Source organism: Melospiza georgiana, unplaced genomic scaffold (assembly GCF_028018845.1).
Source record: "Melospiza georgiana isolate bMelGeo1 unplaced genomic scaffold, bMelGeo1.pri scaffold_29, whole genome shotgun sequence".
Lineage (NCBI taxonomy): Eukaryota > Metazoa > Chordata > Aves > Passeriformes > Passerellidae > Melospiza > Melospiza georgiana.
In genome coordinates, this window is record NW_026652215.1 from 1,143,439 (window position 1) to 1,160,327 (window position 16,889).

General features: G+C 45.9%; 1 pseudogene; it reads right to left on the reverse strand.

Moving 5' to 3' along the window:
* LOC131096333 (zinc finger protein 850-like) overlaps positions 1–16,889 on the reverse strand; it is a 560,498-nt pseudogene that overhangs the window by 217,096 nt on the left and 326,513 nt on the right.

Consider the following 16,889-nt stretch of genomic DNA (forward strand, 5'->3'; position numbering starts at 1 on the left):
AGCCCTTTCTCATAGACCCTTTGCTCCCACTAAACACCTGCCCCTTGTCAGAATCAGGAGAGTGGGCTCATTTCCAGCCTCCCAGGCTGCCCTGCCCAGAGCTCCCTGGGCACAGGGAGCTGGGACACCCCATTGCTGTGCTCAGCCTGCACAGGAGGAGCCCAAGGGCTGGGCCTGGCCCTGCAGCTGGAACTGCCATTGCAGAGAGCCCCTCAGCAATGGCAGCAGCACCTGGCAAGGCAAGGAGAGAGAGAGGGAGCCGGGCCTGAGGAAAAGCCTTTCCCTGGCCAGCCCTGCCCAGCCCCTGGCAGGCAGCAGCAGGGCAGGACAGTGGCCCTCAGGCCCTGGTCAGCAGGGAATGGGCACATGGCCGCAGAGATGCCCTTCATCTCTGGGGCTGCTCTGCTTGGCCCAGGAGGGACTGAGGGCCCTGAGCCCCTGGGCTGAGGGCTGTGCTGTCTGCGAGGGGACACAAGAGCTGTGCTGCTCAGGGCAGTGTGTGCCCTGCAGGGCAGGCCCAGCAGGTGCCACATCTGCCCTGCAGCAGGGCTGCCCTCAGCACTGCCTCCCTCCCTGCCTGCCCACGGCTCTGCTGCTGGAGCTGTCCCAGTGCCAGCTGCTCCTGTGTCCCCGGGCTCCTTCCCTGCCAGAGCTGCCAGAGCCCAGCCCAGCCCCTGGGCCAGCCCTGCCCTGCAGCTGCTCAGCCCTGCAGGGATTAAAAACAGCTCCCCCAGCCTGGGCACCATGGAAAGGTGATGCTGCATGGATCTGGAGACTGGGCAGGTGCAGGCACTTGCTGAGGTTCCCAGGAATCCTCAGGGTGGTAGTTTAAGAGCCTCAGACCCTGCTCTACCCTGCACATCTGAGTTTCCATTGCCACCATGCTGAGACAGGGAAAGCAGAGACCTAAGCAGGAAACTCCTGCCCTGAATGAGCACATGACAAGTCCCTTCAGAAATGAGCTGGGCATGATCTGTGGCTCTGAGCAGCCCTGGTGCAACCTCAGCTTCACTCCCTGCAGCGGTCCCTGGCAGCAGGAGCCATCCTGACCTGTCCCTCTGACCGTGCCCAGGACAGCCCCGCTCTGCAGCACATCCTCCTCCTCCTCCTTCTCCTCCTCCTCCTCCTCCTCTTCCTGTGCCACAGACAAACTGAGAGAGTCCTCCTGAGACAGGGTAAAGATCCATTCTGAATTAGGTGAAGTGTCTGGAAGAGGTGAGGGGTCTGTGGGGCCAAAGCTGAAGGAAAAGCCACATTCCAGAGACAGCAAGGAGACAGAGAAAGAAAAACATAAATGACCACAAGGTCAATCTGCCCCAGACATTAAAATTCCTTTGATAAAGGAGAACTGGTGCTAATTGTCGCAGAATGAATATGTATGAACTTATTGTGAAACTGTATGCATATGCATTTGGAAGGGAGATAAAAGAAGACCCGAGGTCTTCAGAGGCACGCATGCCTTGTTGGGGGACTTGCATCCAGCACGCGTCGTAATAAAAGCATACCGGGCTTTACAACTTTTATAAAGTTGTGAGGTTTCTTCTTTTCTCCGCAAAACATTATGGCGAGCCAGCCAGGGAGTTCTCTGTCCCCGTAGGGGCAGGGGGGATAGACGGACCTCCAAGGCGCGCTCTAGGATTTTTTCCTGGTGGGGCTCCGCTCATCTCAACTTGCCACCTGTGAGGACAGACAAGGACCTGCTGGCCTGCGGAGGAAGATACGGTATGTACTGAGGGGCCCCCGGGGGAGAGAAAAGAGAGCAAGGGAGTAAACCACCCAGAGACCTCTGGGTTCAGCTGACAGAGCAGCTATATTAGAGACAAAGTTCATCGTTTTAATAGAGCAGACCGCAAGCAGTTCTGAAAGTGAGCCAAGTGAACCCGTGTATGTGTGTATTGGGGGTTCATTATTCTGATGGAGCAGAACCGCTGAGCCCGTGTGTGTTTTGTTTGTGTGTGTGTGTGATGTCCAGACACTGTGTTGCTGTATAGTTAATGTGTGCATTTTGTAGTCAGTGCACTGTGTTTGTAATCGTGCAAGTGATAAGTGTATGGTATATAAAAGAGAGTAAATCTACAGATCTACAGTGCCCTACAGTGCCGGGGGGAGTCAGTACTACCCGTGTTTGAAGCAGCCGAGTGAGGCCTGAGACACTGGCTGCAGTAGGCTGCGAGGGCAGAGAGAGAAGTGCCCTGCAGAGAAGCGAGTGGAGGAATGTCAGTGATAGTATTTATCGTGTTTAAATGTAGTGATTTGTGTAGATTTCGTACATTTTAACCATGAGTATGAGCTCAGAGAGTTCCTTTGCCTTAGATGTTTAGATTTGATCTCTAGAGTGTGTGCTGTTATTTTGATTGTGTCCAAGAAAATTGATGTGAGTAAATGCTGAATTATGGTATGCTATGTTGTGTTGAGAAAAGCGAACACTTTGAGAAATATGCCCTTCCCAGTGATTTTGTGTGGTGATTTTCTTCCGCTGCATTGTCGTAATTTGATTCTCAGATTGTATAGTAGTGTTTGTGGAGATTTTAAGATTTCGTTGCAACAACAGCAGCATCTTACACAAGAGAACTATAGTACGGTGATTTATGCTTAACTACGATAAAGTGAGTTAAAAGAATTCCAAGAATGCTCCCCCTCACAGCAATTCAAGCCTTGGCTCTAGTGAATTTGAGATAAAGGAGGGGAGGGTGCAGGTGCTGTGACTAGCACAGTCTTTTTGCAAAGCAGTAAAACAAGTGTAAGTAGACACAGTGCTTAATTAGATTGTGCAAGAAGAGAACTAGAAAAGACTGATATTTTGTTTGATCAGAACATAGTGTCTAAGTCACGTTTTTGATTAGCATGCTATGTGGAGTGACAGTGGCTGTCTCCTGGGCACAGGGACAGCTCTGGCTGCCCCGTCTCCCCAGAGAACACGAGAATGGCCTGTGAGCAAAAGCTAGATGTGCAAGTATTATTGCAGTGTGGTGTTTATGAGAAACACTGGTATTGCTGTTTTGCTGTTCTAATAAGTGTCAGAGCACATACCCCGAGTGTAAATTAGAAGTTTCTAGTCAAGCAGATTCAGAACCTAAGGTCTTAAAACTTGTGTGTGGGAATCACATCTGATACCTGCCACCTGGAGCTGTGTGTATAAGAAGAAAACTGAGAAACTACTGTGAAGGTGTCTGTAAAAAGGTTTGAGTTGAAGCAAGATATGGCAAGGAGAAATAAATAATGAGAACTGACCAGAGCAAATGCAAACAGGTTCCTAAATTAGCCCCTTTTGGGAGGGGCTCACTGAGAAGGGGTTGCCAGTAAGAGCAGCTCAGAAAATAAAAAGATTTATAATACTTCATTGCTGTTAGTACTGTTTTAAAATAAGAAGATAAATGGAATAGAGTTTTTTGCATGCTGATATGTCTTTTTGTTTTAAGAAATCACCGAGAATGGCAAAGAGACTGTAAGATCAGACCACCCTCTGGTCTTGGCCCTTGAAAAAGGAAACAAGGCAAAGAGAAAGCAAATCAAAACATGTTGTTCAGCATGCAGCATAAGATAGCAACGTATGAAATCAGGCAAAGATTATCATGCTGAAATGAAAAGCAATCACAGTTCGCAAAATGAGTACATGATTTGTTAAAGGCTCCTCCCAAGGTAAGGGAGGAAGGGTAAAGATGACCTCCCCAAAAGGGAAGAATTTTTGTCAACACAAGGGTCATATATTCAGTTTTAAATAAAGCTTTAATACCTGTAGAGAATGTTTATGTTGTAGAGAATGAACAACTAGCCAGTCTGAGAAGGCATACTTGTGCAAACCTTTCAAGTAACATGTGTACTATGTGTACCTAAAAGCTTCTGTACAATTCGCTCAATTTGCTAAACATTCTCAAATGAGAAAAGTTACTCTAGAGGCAAATGATATAAAGAGGTTAAGCTCAAAATTAACAGACACTGAAATTAAAGACATTAGTAAGGAGATATTAGAATAAGTAAACAAGTGTTTTCAAGGGTATGGGCCTCTGTGGTACCAGGGAGAGTGAAAGATGCTCCCCCATGAGCATCAAGTTTAAGGAAAGAACACAACTAGTGAGAACTGAGTAGTACCCTCAAAAAGAAGATAAGGAAGGAATCAGCCCAATAACTGATAGTACTAGATTAAAGGCTGTCAATAAGATAACACAGAATTTATACCCTGTGGTAGCAAATCCATAGACTTTACCAACTTGTTTAACACCTGAGCTAACCTGGTTCACTGTTTTAGGCCTAAGAGATGCCTTCTTTTGCCTCCCTATCCACGAAGCCAGCCAAAAAATTTTTGCATTCAAACTGAAGCTCACATAGTCCATGTGCCTAAAGGCTTCAAAATTCCCCACTCTGATTCGAGAACAGCTTGCAAAGACCCAGAGTCCCGAGAAGCTCCACAAGAGGAAAGGAGGCTGTTGCAGTACGTAGATGATCTTCTAGTAGCCAGTCAGACGAGAAAAGCAAGAGAAGCCTAGACAGTAAGCCTTTTAAATTTCCTAAGACTCCAAGGATGCAGAGTCTCAAAGAAAAAAGCACAGGTATTGAAACAGAAGGTAATCTACCTGGGGTAAGAAGTGAGTGCTGAGCAGCAGACTTTAAAGCAAAGAAGCCGTATGCCAAACCTTAAAATCCCAGACAACGAAAGAACTCAGAACCTTCTTAAGCATAGTAGAGTAGTGCCAGCTGTTTATAATTATAGACTGTTCGCCAGACCCCTCTATGCTCTTATTGAGATCTCCAGTAGACAAAAGACGCCACACGAGCCTTTCGCCAGCTAGAGAGAGTACCCTCATGTCGGCTCCAGCTTTGAAACTTCCAGATGTAAGTAAACCATTCTTTCTATTTTTCCACGCAAAGAATTGCCCAGGGAATATTAGCTCAGGACTTGGGCCCATACTGAAGGGCAGTTGCTTACTTCTCTAAGCAATTAGATGCAACAGCCAAAAGATAGCCAAGTTGCCTCGGAGCTGTAGCAGCAGTTGTGCTGAATATTCAAGAAGCACGCAAGTTTACCCTGAGACAAAAATGACTGTGCTAGTGTCCCACACAGTGTCCGCAGTACTAGAAGTAAAAAGTGGCCACTGGCTTTCACCACAGAGGTTTCTGAAATACCAGGCCATCATAGTAGAGCAAGACAATGTAGAGATAGTGGTGACTGATATTGTCAACCCAGCTTCCTTTCTCAGCAGAAATCAAAGAGAAGCAGTACACCACGGTTGCCTAGAGACCATTGAAGCTACCTACTCCAGCTGCCCAGACCTAAAGGACACTCCTCTGGCCGATGCAGAGACCTGGTTCACTGACAAGAGCAGCTACGTTGCCAATGAGAAGCGACATGCTGGGTATGCAGTGACCACCGACAGAGAAGTAATAGAGTCTGAACCCTTACCAACAGAGACCTCTGCACAGAACGCTGAGATATTTGCCCTGACCCGTGCCCTAGAAAGGGCAAAAAGGAAGAGAATAACCATCTGCACAGACTCAAAGTATGCATTTAGAGTAATACATGTACATAGAGCCATCTAGAAAGAGAGAAGACTGCTGACCTCACAGAGAAAGAAGAGACAATCCAGCTGCTAGAAGCAGTTCAGCTACCTGAAAAAGCATATTAAGTAACACCAGAGAGTGAGCTTAAAATTAGAAGAAAGAAATGAGCTCACAGATAGAGAGGCAAAGAAAGCAGCAAAGGGTGAGGTACAGATTTTCCTCGAAAGTAAGCCATAATACAATAATACTAATCAAAAGAGATGTACAACTGCAAGGGGTGGGCTACCATTGAAAGAGAGCTAGTAATCCCTTCCCATTTTCGTAGTTACTAGTGAAGGAAAAGCACTAGAAAGCACATTAAAGCCTAACTACTTAGAAGCCTTTTATAGAGTGTGGCTCCTTTTTCGAAATGACCAAGGCTGTGAGTGATACAGAGTGCATTAAAATGAAGTGTTGACTTTGACGCAGTAATTTCCACAAGCTTTCTAGATCACACATCTGATTGAAACAATCGTTGTATCGTTGTCAAGAATTTATATGCCACTATCACTCAAGTAAGCCGACAATGTGATTCTTGCCTCCAGACTAACCCCAAAATACCCTCTGGCCGAAACTCGGTCAGACTGGGAGAGGCCATGAGCCTGTACAGCAGTGGCAAATTACCTTTTCAGAGCTCCCAAGGAAAGGGGGGTATCAGTATTTACTGGTATTGATAGATACATTTCCAGAGTAGCCAGAAACATTTCCCACCAGAACTATCAAAGCTCAAGAAGTGACCAGAGTATTTTTACAAGAAATAATACCACGCTTCAGAGTTCCAGCCACGATATCCTCAGATAAAGAATCACATTTCATTTCCAAAATAGTGCAACAGATTACTAGCCAACTGGGCATAGATCAGGAACTTCACACCCCATACCACCCCCAATCAAGCGGCCAGGTGGAGAGAATGAATCATTTGATTAAGCAGCAAATCATAAGACTAGGGCAAGAAGTTAATCTACCCTAGCCCAAGCTCTTCCACTAGCACTATTGCAAATTCAAACTAAACCTTGGGCTAAAGGAATGCTGAGTCCTTTTGGAATGCCTTATAGAAGACCATATAGAATACAAAGGGAATGTCCAGAATGTCCACCTACATGGTGGCATTAAGCAAACAGCTCAGAGTAATTGAGAAACATCTGGCTGGAACTCGGAGCAAGGAGTTAGATAGCCTGGGGATGATGTATATGTTAAGTCTTACAGAGAAGACTTCGGAACCACAGTGGGACAGACCACTGCAAGTACTTCACACCACCTTCACTGCAATCAAAATCAAGGAGCAGAATGCCTAGATCCATCACTCTCAAGTGAAGAAGGCCCAGAAGCCCCTTCAAGAGTGACACCAAGAAACAATGAACTGAGACTAAAACTTACTCGGGCAAAATGAGTATATTGCAGTCGAGAGTAGTTCATACTTTAGTTTACAAGATTGTTTTGTATAGAATTATAACTGAAGTTTTAAAACTGGAGAGTACCTCTACCCAAAGCAATGCTGAATAGCCTTAATCCCTAGCATTTAATCAGTGTACTAGATCCATGAGAAGACCTTCTGAGATAAAAGATTTAAAAATATCCACTGTAGTAATTCACGAGAATCAAGTATGTGAAGAGCAAGAATAGCAAGAACAAGAACTGTGAACACTTCAAAGAATCTGAAGAGAAGAAATCAAAGTAAAGTGCTCAGTCATCAATAAGATAGCTTATGAGAGACCAGATGTAATTAATGTCTGAACCTCCCCTAGTGTATATGAACACCAAGAAGGCTGTGATAACCTAAGTGAATCAGACTGTTGGTGTAATTTCACCTTGATACAGCCTGTAGAAGTGACCTGCCTTTGAGCTCGAATTGCTATCAGACTTCCATTTGAATTCAAAGTAGACACTGCACTTTTTACCACAGCAAGGCCTTATACACCCCATACTAGTTCAGACTCTACCCAAACTCCAAACTTAAACCTAACATAGTAAAGAATGTGACTGAACAACAGCTATTATTCAATCCAGAATGGTCTCTCAAATGTGTAGAGTTGATAATGCAAATTAACATCTCAAAAATCCAACCAGCCTGCTCCTCCGTCCTAAAAACTTCCTTTGAGAGCTAGACAACATAGTTACAAAAACAGGCATATCTCAGGAGCAGAACAAGAAAAGAAAGAGCCAGCTCTCCTGGTGCCTAAAACCAAGAACACCAAGAAATCAGTTTCCTTAAGTAATTTTCCAAGCTAGTTAGCTGAACACTCAAGCAATAGCTAGTAAAGGGTGCTGAACTGCAGGTGGTAAATTAACCCAAGCAAGAAAGGTGATTTTCTTTATTTATAGCTATCCCTTTTCCTACTGAGATTTAGATCAGTGATTGTCCCAGTCTGAGGTGGTTGGGTTCTGCTTAAAAGAGGCAGAGAGAGAGACCCCCCCCTCAGAGCTCAGCAGCAGGCTGTAAGATTTTGAGCATCACTTTTGTCCTGAGTTTTTCAAGTAGCAGAAACCTGATCCCAGTTTCTTCTGAGGCACTGCAATGAATTTAGGCTCTTCTCTCAGACTTCCCCTTCATTATTTACTTGAGGCTTGGACCTGAAGCTAGGGGCAAAGTAAGTGAAGTTTTGTAGACCAAGAGAGACATTCCTGCTTGCCACACATCTGAGAAATCAAGTGCTTTAGAAAGAGAAAGAGATTCCCTGAAGTCTCTACATTTCAGAACAAATATCTGCCTCAAATATGACCTAAACCTCTGTCAGATACACTTGTGAAGTGTGTCTGAATTTGCAGTGTGAGCCCAGCACATCCCTCTGGCAGGTAGGGATGGTCATAAACAGAAAGCAGTTCCTGTTCCCCATAACAAACATCTAACTAGCATATTAGAGACAAGATTAGGAGTTTTAAATGAAATTGATTCAGAAATACTAGTGAATAAACTGGCCACTGCAGCAGGTAGCCTAACAAAATTGAAGCAGCCTTTATAGTAATCTCTATTGGCATTAGGAACTAGCCAGTGACAGATTTCTAAGTACTGCCAAAGTAAGGAAGTATGAAAAAGCTGAAGACCAAGACCACAAGTTGATAGTAAAAGCACTTGGTATAGTTCAAGATAATGTGTCTTTAGCTTTCAGTTGTATACAAGCACAGTTATAAATACAAGCAACAGCAGCTCTGATCATATGAGAAAGAGGTGAAGGTAATTTTGCAGCTGAAATTCAAGAAATTGTGTAAGATAATGCAATTGCTATTGAAAGGAAGTTTCAGTCCTGGCAGACTATGGTGAATTTCACCTATGATCCTGTTTCTAATGTGGCAACTGCCTTTGTGCTTACCATACATAATGCCACTGTTTATGTTATCCATCCCATCGTTGCTCTAAGATTAAACCATGAAAAAACAATACTCTATCCTTCAGAACATAGAGTGTGGGCACAAAAGATGAATAGAAAGTGGCAGACAGTAAACTTAGAATCCTGCATTACTAGAAAACAGATGAGATACATTTGTGAAAGCAATACTATTAATGCTCAAGATGTGTGTTTAGACACTGAACAGAGTATTTATCACTTTGAAATTCATCCAGTCACTGACCAGAAAACTGTGCTCGTATATACTAGAAAAAAGTGTATGCTTGAGAACTGCTTGTGCTGCTGTACAAATTGATAGCAATGATGTTATTCTGTCTAGTAGAAACCATTCTAATCTCTGTATTTGTAATTTTGTTAAGATTAATGAGTGTGATTTTTCGTATTTAGTACCAGTAACATCCCACCAGCTGATTTAAGCCAATTACACAATGTATCACAGACTACCACCTACCCCTAGTGAGATGAACCTTACATTAGTAAAACAATTAATTAAGCACCAAAACCTATTAGAAGACTCGAAAAGAATCCAAAGAAGCAGAAAGAAAACCTTAATTACTGTCCAACATGATACAAAAGAGATAACCAGAGTTCTACAAAAAATAAAACAAAATATAGATCATCACTGGTGAGATGTGATCTTTGAGTGGTCACCAACTGCAAATAGAATCTTTAATAAGTTGTGCCACCCCATTGTAGTTTTACTAATATTAGTTGAGATAAGCTTAAGATTATCTATTATATTGTTAATTTAGAACTAGAGAATGCTACAACGAATAGCTGTACTGACCTCGTTGTCAAACGTACATAGTGAAGCACTAAAAGACACTTATTGTCGTGAAAGTTTTCATTAAGTAAAAGAATTTACTTATTTCCTAGGAAAGGGGGGAATGAGACAGAGTAAAGATCCATTCTGAATTAAGTGAAGTGTCTAGAAGTGAAGAGTCTGTAGGGCCAAAGCTGAAAGAAAAGCCGCATTCCAGACACAACAGAGACAGAGAAAGAAAAACAGAAATGACCACAAAGTCAATCTGCCCCAGAAATAAAAATTCCTTTGATAAAGAAGAACTAGTGCTAAATGTCATGCAGAGTGAATATGTATGAACTTATTGTGAAACTGTATGCATATGCATTTAGAAAAGAAATAAAAGAAGACCCAAAGTCTTCAGAAGTACGCATGCCTTGTTGAGAAACTTGCGCCCAGCATGTGTCGTAATAAAAGCATACCGAGCTTTACAACTTTTATAAAGTTGTGAAGTTTCTTCTTTTCTCCGCAAAACACTCCTGACACATCCCTCAGGCTGTGGGGTTTGATGACTTCAGGAGATTCCTCCAGGAGCACAGGGGACATTGCCCTGCACCCACACACTCACCATGCCCAGGGCTGTGAAGATCTTTCCCCAAGTGAAGTCTCAGCTCAATGTCTTCTCAATCCTGTTTGCCTTCAGCCTGTCTCTGCCTGGCTTCTGTCCACTCAGTGCCTGCAGGCAGAGCCCTCTGCCCTGCTGGGCTGGTAGAGGAGCTGGTCCTGAGAAGAGCTGTTCCTTTAAAGCTCAGCAGCACAGACACAGCCAAGGACTTTAATGAGCCTCTCAGGGATTTGGTGTTGTTTACATCAAACTCAGTCCCTGAGAGAGTGTTCACAAAACTTCTGAAGAACTCAAACTTAAATTGAAACTCTGAAGTTTCTTGAAGTTTTAATGGGCCCCACTGAGGAACACAACTGACAAAGTGTCCCTACGTTCCAGTCTGAGCAGAACACAGGAGGCAGTGATGCCAGCTGTGGACAAAGAAGGCAAAGGTGTCTCTGGTGCTGAGCAAAGCTGGATGTGTTTGAGGAATGCAAAGGGCCAAGGCCTGAGCCCCAGCCCCTGGCCAGGCAGATCCTGTCCCTCCCTCCTTGCTCAGGGCTCTTGCCGGGATGGGCACTGGCATGTGGGGATGTGCAATGCCAAGGGCAGGAGCATGGGGTGGCCCCTGCCAGGCTGCTGAGCAGGGACAAGGAGGCAATGAGGCCCCAGCCCTGCAAGGGTCACTTGTCTCCTGCTCCTGCCTCAGGCCCAGGGCCAGCAGCCATGGCCAAAGTGCTGCCCAAGTTGGCTCTGTCAGGGCTGTCTTGCAGCTGCTGCACATCCTTGTGCCCTGTGCAGCCCAGGCTGTCCCACGGTGTCCCTGCCCTGCGCCTCTGTCTCTACAGGCTCTGGGAACAAGTACCCCTGTACCTTTTGGACACATACCTTGGCATATTACAATGTTGTCCACATGGATGGCTACAGAAAACCAAAACATAAATTCTCATCCCTTATTTCTGAAAATATAGGGTCATAAGTCCCTATCCTATCCTTTGGTGGTTTTCATTCTAATAAAACTGACCTCTCTGAATAGAAGGGTCTCCTCCTTCTGTCTAATATCTAATACAAAGGTAAAAATAATTAGGAATCATTTTAGGCATTGGAATTCATGACCATAGCACTCCAGGAATGAGCCAAGTTAGAATCCATGTGTTTTTCAATACAACTATTGTTCTGGAAGCTTGAAACATAACTGAAGAGGACAACTGGGAAGTGACGTTTTCCTGCAGCCTTATGGTTCTTCTTTTTTAAGAAATTCAAGTGTGAAATTATAGCTAACCTTATGTCACTTTTATTTTTAGAGGAAAAAAGCGGTCATTAAGGGTAACTAAGGCCTATCCATAAGACATTCTATAAATCTTTTTATTACTGATTACTGAGCCCCAGAGGATAAGTTTTCATAGTATACCTTGATAAAGGGTACCTTTATCAACACCATATGGATTACACCTTATTTGCCCTTTGTCTCTCAACTTTTCAGCTATCTCATAGAGACATGTTCATACACACAGACAAGTGTGCAAAAAGGTTTCTCATCTGACTCCACCAGATCCCACTGGCTCTGCAGAGCAGTCAGAAAATACACATCGAGTCTAATGAGGAAACAGGGTACTGTGGAACAGTGCAGGGACCAGGTGCAAGGCAGGGCCTTACAAGCACACTGATCAGCATTTGTCAGCATCTGACAGCATGACTGACACCACTTATTGTATTATTCCTTTATTTTCCCATATCTATTTCTCCCCAAACCACCTTGATCCCTCCCTTTTTCTTCTTTGGTTCTTCCCCTAACATTCCATATGAAGTCTAGTAAAATTCAAAAATGCTGCTTCCTTGCACCCCGGTATTAACCCTGTAACACTAGGCAGTAATACCAGCCTGCAAAGCCATCTGAAGAGCCACTCTGCTGACTCATGGTGATAAGTTTTCTTCCCATATCATGAGGCTGAGGCTCTCCCGGAGCATCTGGGAATGTTTTTATTTATTTATTTTAAAATTTATTTTTTAATGTAATGTATTTTATTTATTTATTTAGCATCTTTTACCATGGTTCACGTGGTAAAAATGGTATATCATGTCCCCTGCTACAGAAGACTCCAGTATCAATGCTCTTACTTTCAAAATGAAAACAATACTGAATAAACTTTTGTCCTTCAGTGGAACCAAACTGCTGACAGTCTGATGTGAATCTCTCCTGGTCACCTTGTTACAGTGATTGACAGGGGTGTTGGCCAACTAAATATCCCCAAGGATGCAGCCATCTTTTGGCAATGTGGAATAGGTCTTGGACCACATAAGCCATGTTGTAAAACTCATCCCCCGGCTGCCCCACTTTGCTGACCCCTTCCTTTGCTGACAGCTCTGCCTCCTGCCTGCCTCTGCCTGCCCACACAAAGCCTTGGGCTGACCCAGACTCCTTCTGGTGTTGGACCAGAGCCCTTGCCCTGGAGGGAAATTTCTTTCTCCTGCTGTCCAGTCTGGACCTCCCCAGCTGCCACTTTTATTATTTTTTTTTATTTTTTCTGCCTTTTTCTTTTATGTCAAAAGGATTCACTATCACTGAAACCACCTTTCAATCCCTCCCAGGGCTCTCCTCTGCTGTCCTCAGTCTCCACCCCACTGAGCACAGAGCTCCTCTGTCCCTGTACAGTGCTCATGTGCTTGAGGCCATGGGTGCCTGGACAAGAAGGATGGTTCTTTTCTACAGGAAGGAAACCACAGAGCCCCAGGGTTTTGAAGGCAGATCAGAGGCAGTCACCAGAGGCCAAGGCCAGCCAGACCTGTCTGTCCTTGCAGCTTTTGACCGAAAGCAACCCCTGGATATTTGTGGAGTTTTGGAGGTGGAATTCCATTTCAGCCATGGGTGCCTGGATCAGAATGACAGTTCTTCTCCACAGGAAGGAAAGGTCAGAGACCCAGTTTTTCAAAGGCTGATTAGAGGCAGCCCCAAGGAAACCAAGGCCAGACAGACCTGTTTGTCTTGGCAGCTTTTGTCTGGGAGCAATCCTTTTTTAAATGGAATTTGGGAGGCCAAATCCTAGTTTTCTCCATGGGCATCTGGGAAAGGACAGTTCTTTTCCATAGGAAGGAAAGTACAGAGCCCCTGCAGTGTTTCACAGGCAGATGAGAGCTGGCCCTCACAAAGCCAAGGGAACTTAGACAGTTCTGGGAGCTGTCCTTGGATATAAAGAATTTTGGAGGCAGATTCCCAATTTTGGCTATAGACACCTGCACTTGAAAGATGATTTTTCCATGGAAAGAAAAGTACACCCCCCAGTGTTTGAAGGCAGATGAGAGGTGGCCCCCAAGATTTCAAGACCACCCAGAGCTGTCTGTTCTGGCAGGTTTCATACAGGAATCATCCTTCGATATAACTGAATTTGGATGTAGAATCCCAATTTCAGCCATGAACCCCTGGAGGAGGAGAGTTCTTTCCCACAGGAAGAAAAGCACAGAACTCCAGGCCTTCAGGGGCAGCAGAGAACCAACTCTCACCATGCCAAGGTAAGCTTGACCAGTCAAGCCAAGCCAACCAGAACTTTTCCATGTTCTTGGATCCTTAGGGCCCTGCAGCATTACAACTGCCCCTTGGTTCCACGAGGCCCTGTAGTATCACAAGAGATTTTTTTTTCCACAAGGCCCAGCAACACTACAATGGTCTTCTTGGCTCTGCAGTGGCACAACGACCCCTTGCTTTTCATGAGGCCTTGCAGTGTTTGACAATGGCCCTTTGGTTCTATTGGGCTCCCCAGGTTCCTTGGTTCCTCAGGGCATGGCTGTGGCTCACTGGCCCCTTGCTTCCATGAGTCCCTGCAGTGTCACAAATAGCTCCTTTGATCCACAAGGCCCTGCAGAGCCCCTTGATTCAACAAGGCCTCAAAGTGCCATAATGGTCTCCAGGATTCCATGAGGCCCTGCAGTGTCACAAGGGCACCTTGTCTCCATGAAGCCCTGAAGTACAGAATGGCCTCTTGATTCCATTGGGCCCCTCACTGTCACAGGAATTCTTAGTTCCATGCAGCCCTGTAATGTCACAGTGGTCTCTTTGGTTCCAGAGAGTCAGAATGTCCCCGTGGTCTCATGGAGCCCCAATACGATCTCCTTGATTCCATGAGGCCCTGTCGTGCTACAAGGAGCCCTTGGTTAAGCGAGGCCCCGCAGTGTCACAGTGGCCCCTTGGTTCCAGTGAGTCCTGAAGTATCATAATGGTTCCATGGTTCCATGAGGCCCCAGAATGTCTCAATGGACTTTTGACTCCCTAAGTTTCCATACTGCAAACAACTCTCATTGGTTCCACAGTGTCATAACTGACTCTTGGTTCCATGAGGTGCCTGGCCTCTCACAGCCTCTCAGAGAGCCTTCTCCCTCTCAAGGTCCTCAATAGCCCTTAAGGCCCCTCAGAGAACCTCATGGCCCCTAAAAACTCCTTATGGCCCCTCTCAGCCCCTCACACCCCCTCATGGCCCCTCATAGCCCCAGTCCTGGGGCTCCTCCCAAAGGAGAAGGAGTTGGGCCCTGCTTGTTCTCCTTTTATTTTGGTCCCTTCACACGAGTGCAGGAAGGCTGAAATGGAGCCTTTCCCCAGCGTTTCCCTTGGGGTTAACTGCGGGCTGAAGCTCTGTGCTGGCCCCGGCCCCAGCGCCACTATCCCTGCAGCCGCCAGGCCTTTGCTGTCCCCCCGTGTCCGTTCCCTGTCCCCGAGTCCTGCCCGGCTCTGGCAGCAGCAGCAGCCACAGCGCAGGGGGTGCCGGCCCGGCCCAGCTGGGGCTCCCAGCCAGGAGCAGCAGCAGCGCCGGCCCCTTCCCGCCTGCTCCTGCCTCGGCTCCCAAGGGCTTTTTCCAGCTCAATTCTGGAGCAGAGCAACCAGCACCCCCACACAGCCCTGACTGCTCAGGGCCTGCCTGTGCTGCCCTGAGCCAGCCCTCAGAGGAAGAAAGGATCGGATTCCAGCGCGGTTTTCAGCACTGTTTTACTCACCCTAGGTGACAGCAGGAGGCTGCTGGTGCCTTTGCCCTTGGGAATTGGAGATCCTGGATGCTCTTGCCACTCTTCTGCTTGGCACTTGAAGATTATCTGTAAAATTGCAGTTGCCTTTTTTGATCAGTGCTCCCCCGAGTGTTTCGTGGCAGTGAATGTGGGAATCCTTAAAATCAGAGAGTTTTGGGAAAGGTGCAAAAAGCAGGCCTCAGAGACAGCAGAACTGTGATTAGAGCTAAGCGGTAGCCATAAGATTTGTCAGCAGAAAAGTTATATAAGAAGCAGAAAGTAAGGAAAAATAGAACAATGGTTTTTGTATTGACGCTTGGTAGAATAACTCCCTAAGCTACAGAAAAGTATATCTAGGAGGTATTAGGAAGTTCTGAGCTTGAGCTCTGTGCATTGTGTTTTAAGGCTTACAAGCAGGGATTGCATTCAAAATAAGCAAGTACTGTTTAACTAAAGGTACCTGCGCTTATAATGGTTGGATAGAACTACCATCAATATGCTTCTTCTTTGTGGGATTGGTCAAAAAACTTTTAAACTAAGTTGTAACATTGAGTTGTCTGCTGCTGAGGACAGTGGCTGCTGGCATCATCCCATTCTCATAACCATGTAATGAGACTGATGCTGGAAAATAAACAGCTCGAGACATGTTCCTCAGCAGTCCCGTCCTGTTGGTGATTTGTACATAGTCCCCGGATGGCAATAGGTGAACTCAGGCTTTTGGTCACAGGCATCATGATTAGCAGATCTTGAAATGCTCTCAAGTCCCTGAGCACTAAGTCAAGGAGAATTAAAGCAGCCACACAGGCCATATGCAGTGCTCAAACACAGCCCTGTTGCTGCTGCTGCTGAAATAGAATCAACTGACAGAGGCCATCACAGAAATTGCCTCTCAAGTGTCAAATCAAAGGAAAAAATCCACCAGGAGGAAGAGAGCACAGAACTTCTTGACTCCCTCCATTGTTTCTCCTGAGCAGCAGCAGCAAATGGAGATGCGCAGAGGTATTTCCAGCTGCTGCTGATCCCAGCTGGAGCCCAGCCTGCTGCCCAGGCCCAACGGGAAGCTGAGCCCAGCCCGGGGAGCTCCCACAGTGTCGGGAGCTCAGTGCACGTGGGGCCAGGCCCAGAGCCCCGGGTACGGCCGCCCATTGCAGGGCAGCGGCACAGACAGAATGTCCTGCGGCCCAAACCTCCTGCTCCTGCCACACAGCGCCAGCGCTCTCCCCCTCCTCCTCCTTTCCCAGCACGGCACAAATTCCAGCTCGGAGGAGGCTTCCCGAGAGAGGGCTCAGGCTCCTGCTTCAGCCTCAGTGTCCCTGTAGGAACAGGGCATCTTTCAGGGACTTCCACATGCTCAGGGTTACCATTTCATGGGGAATCTGGGATGAAAATGGCCTTGTTAGGAAGGATAAAAGCAGAGGGAATGGATTGGAAATTATTAGAAAAAAATGATCCTTTGTACAGGCAAAGCTCACTAAGTCATTCCCTGCATTTCTCCTTTTCACATTCTTTCAGTCATCTCCTGAGAGGTCCAGCTTGTTCTGGTGCCTTTCATGAACTGACTGTACTCTTGATTTATATCAATGCATGAGATGTAGAAGCATCTGAAACTCCCCTGTCAACCCATTTTCATGTTCTGCATCACATTCAAGATGTCCATGGGGGTCACATTATCACA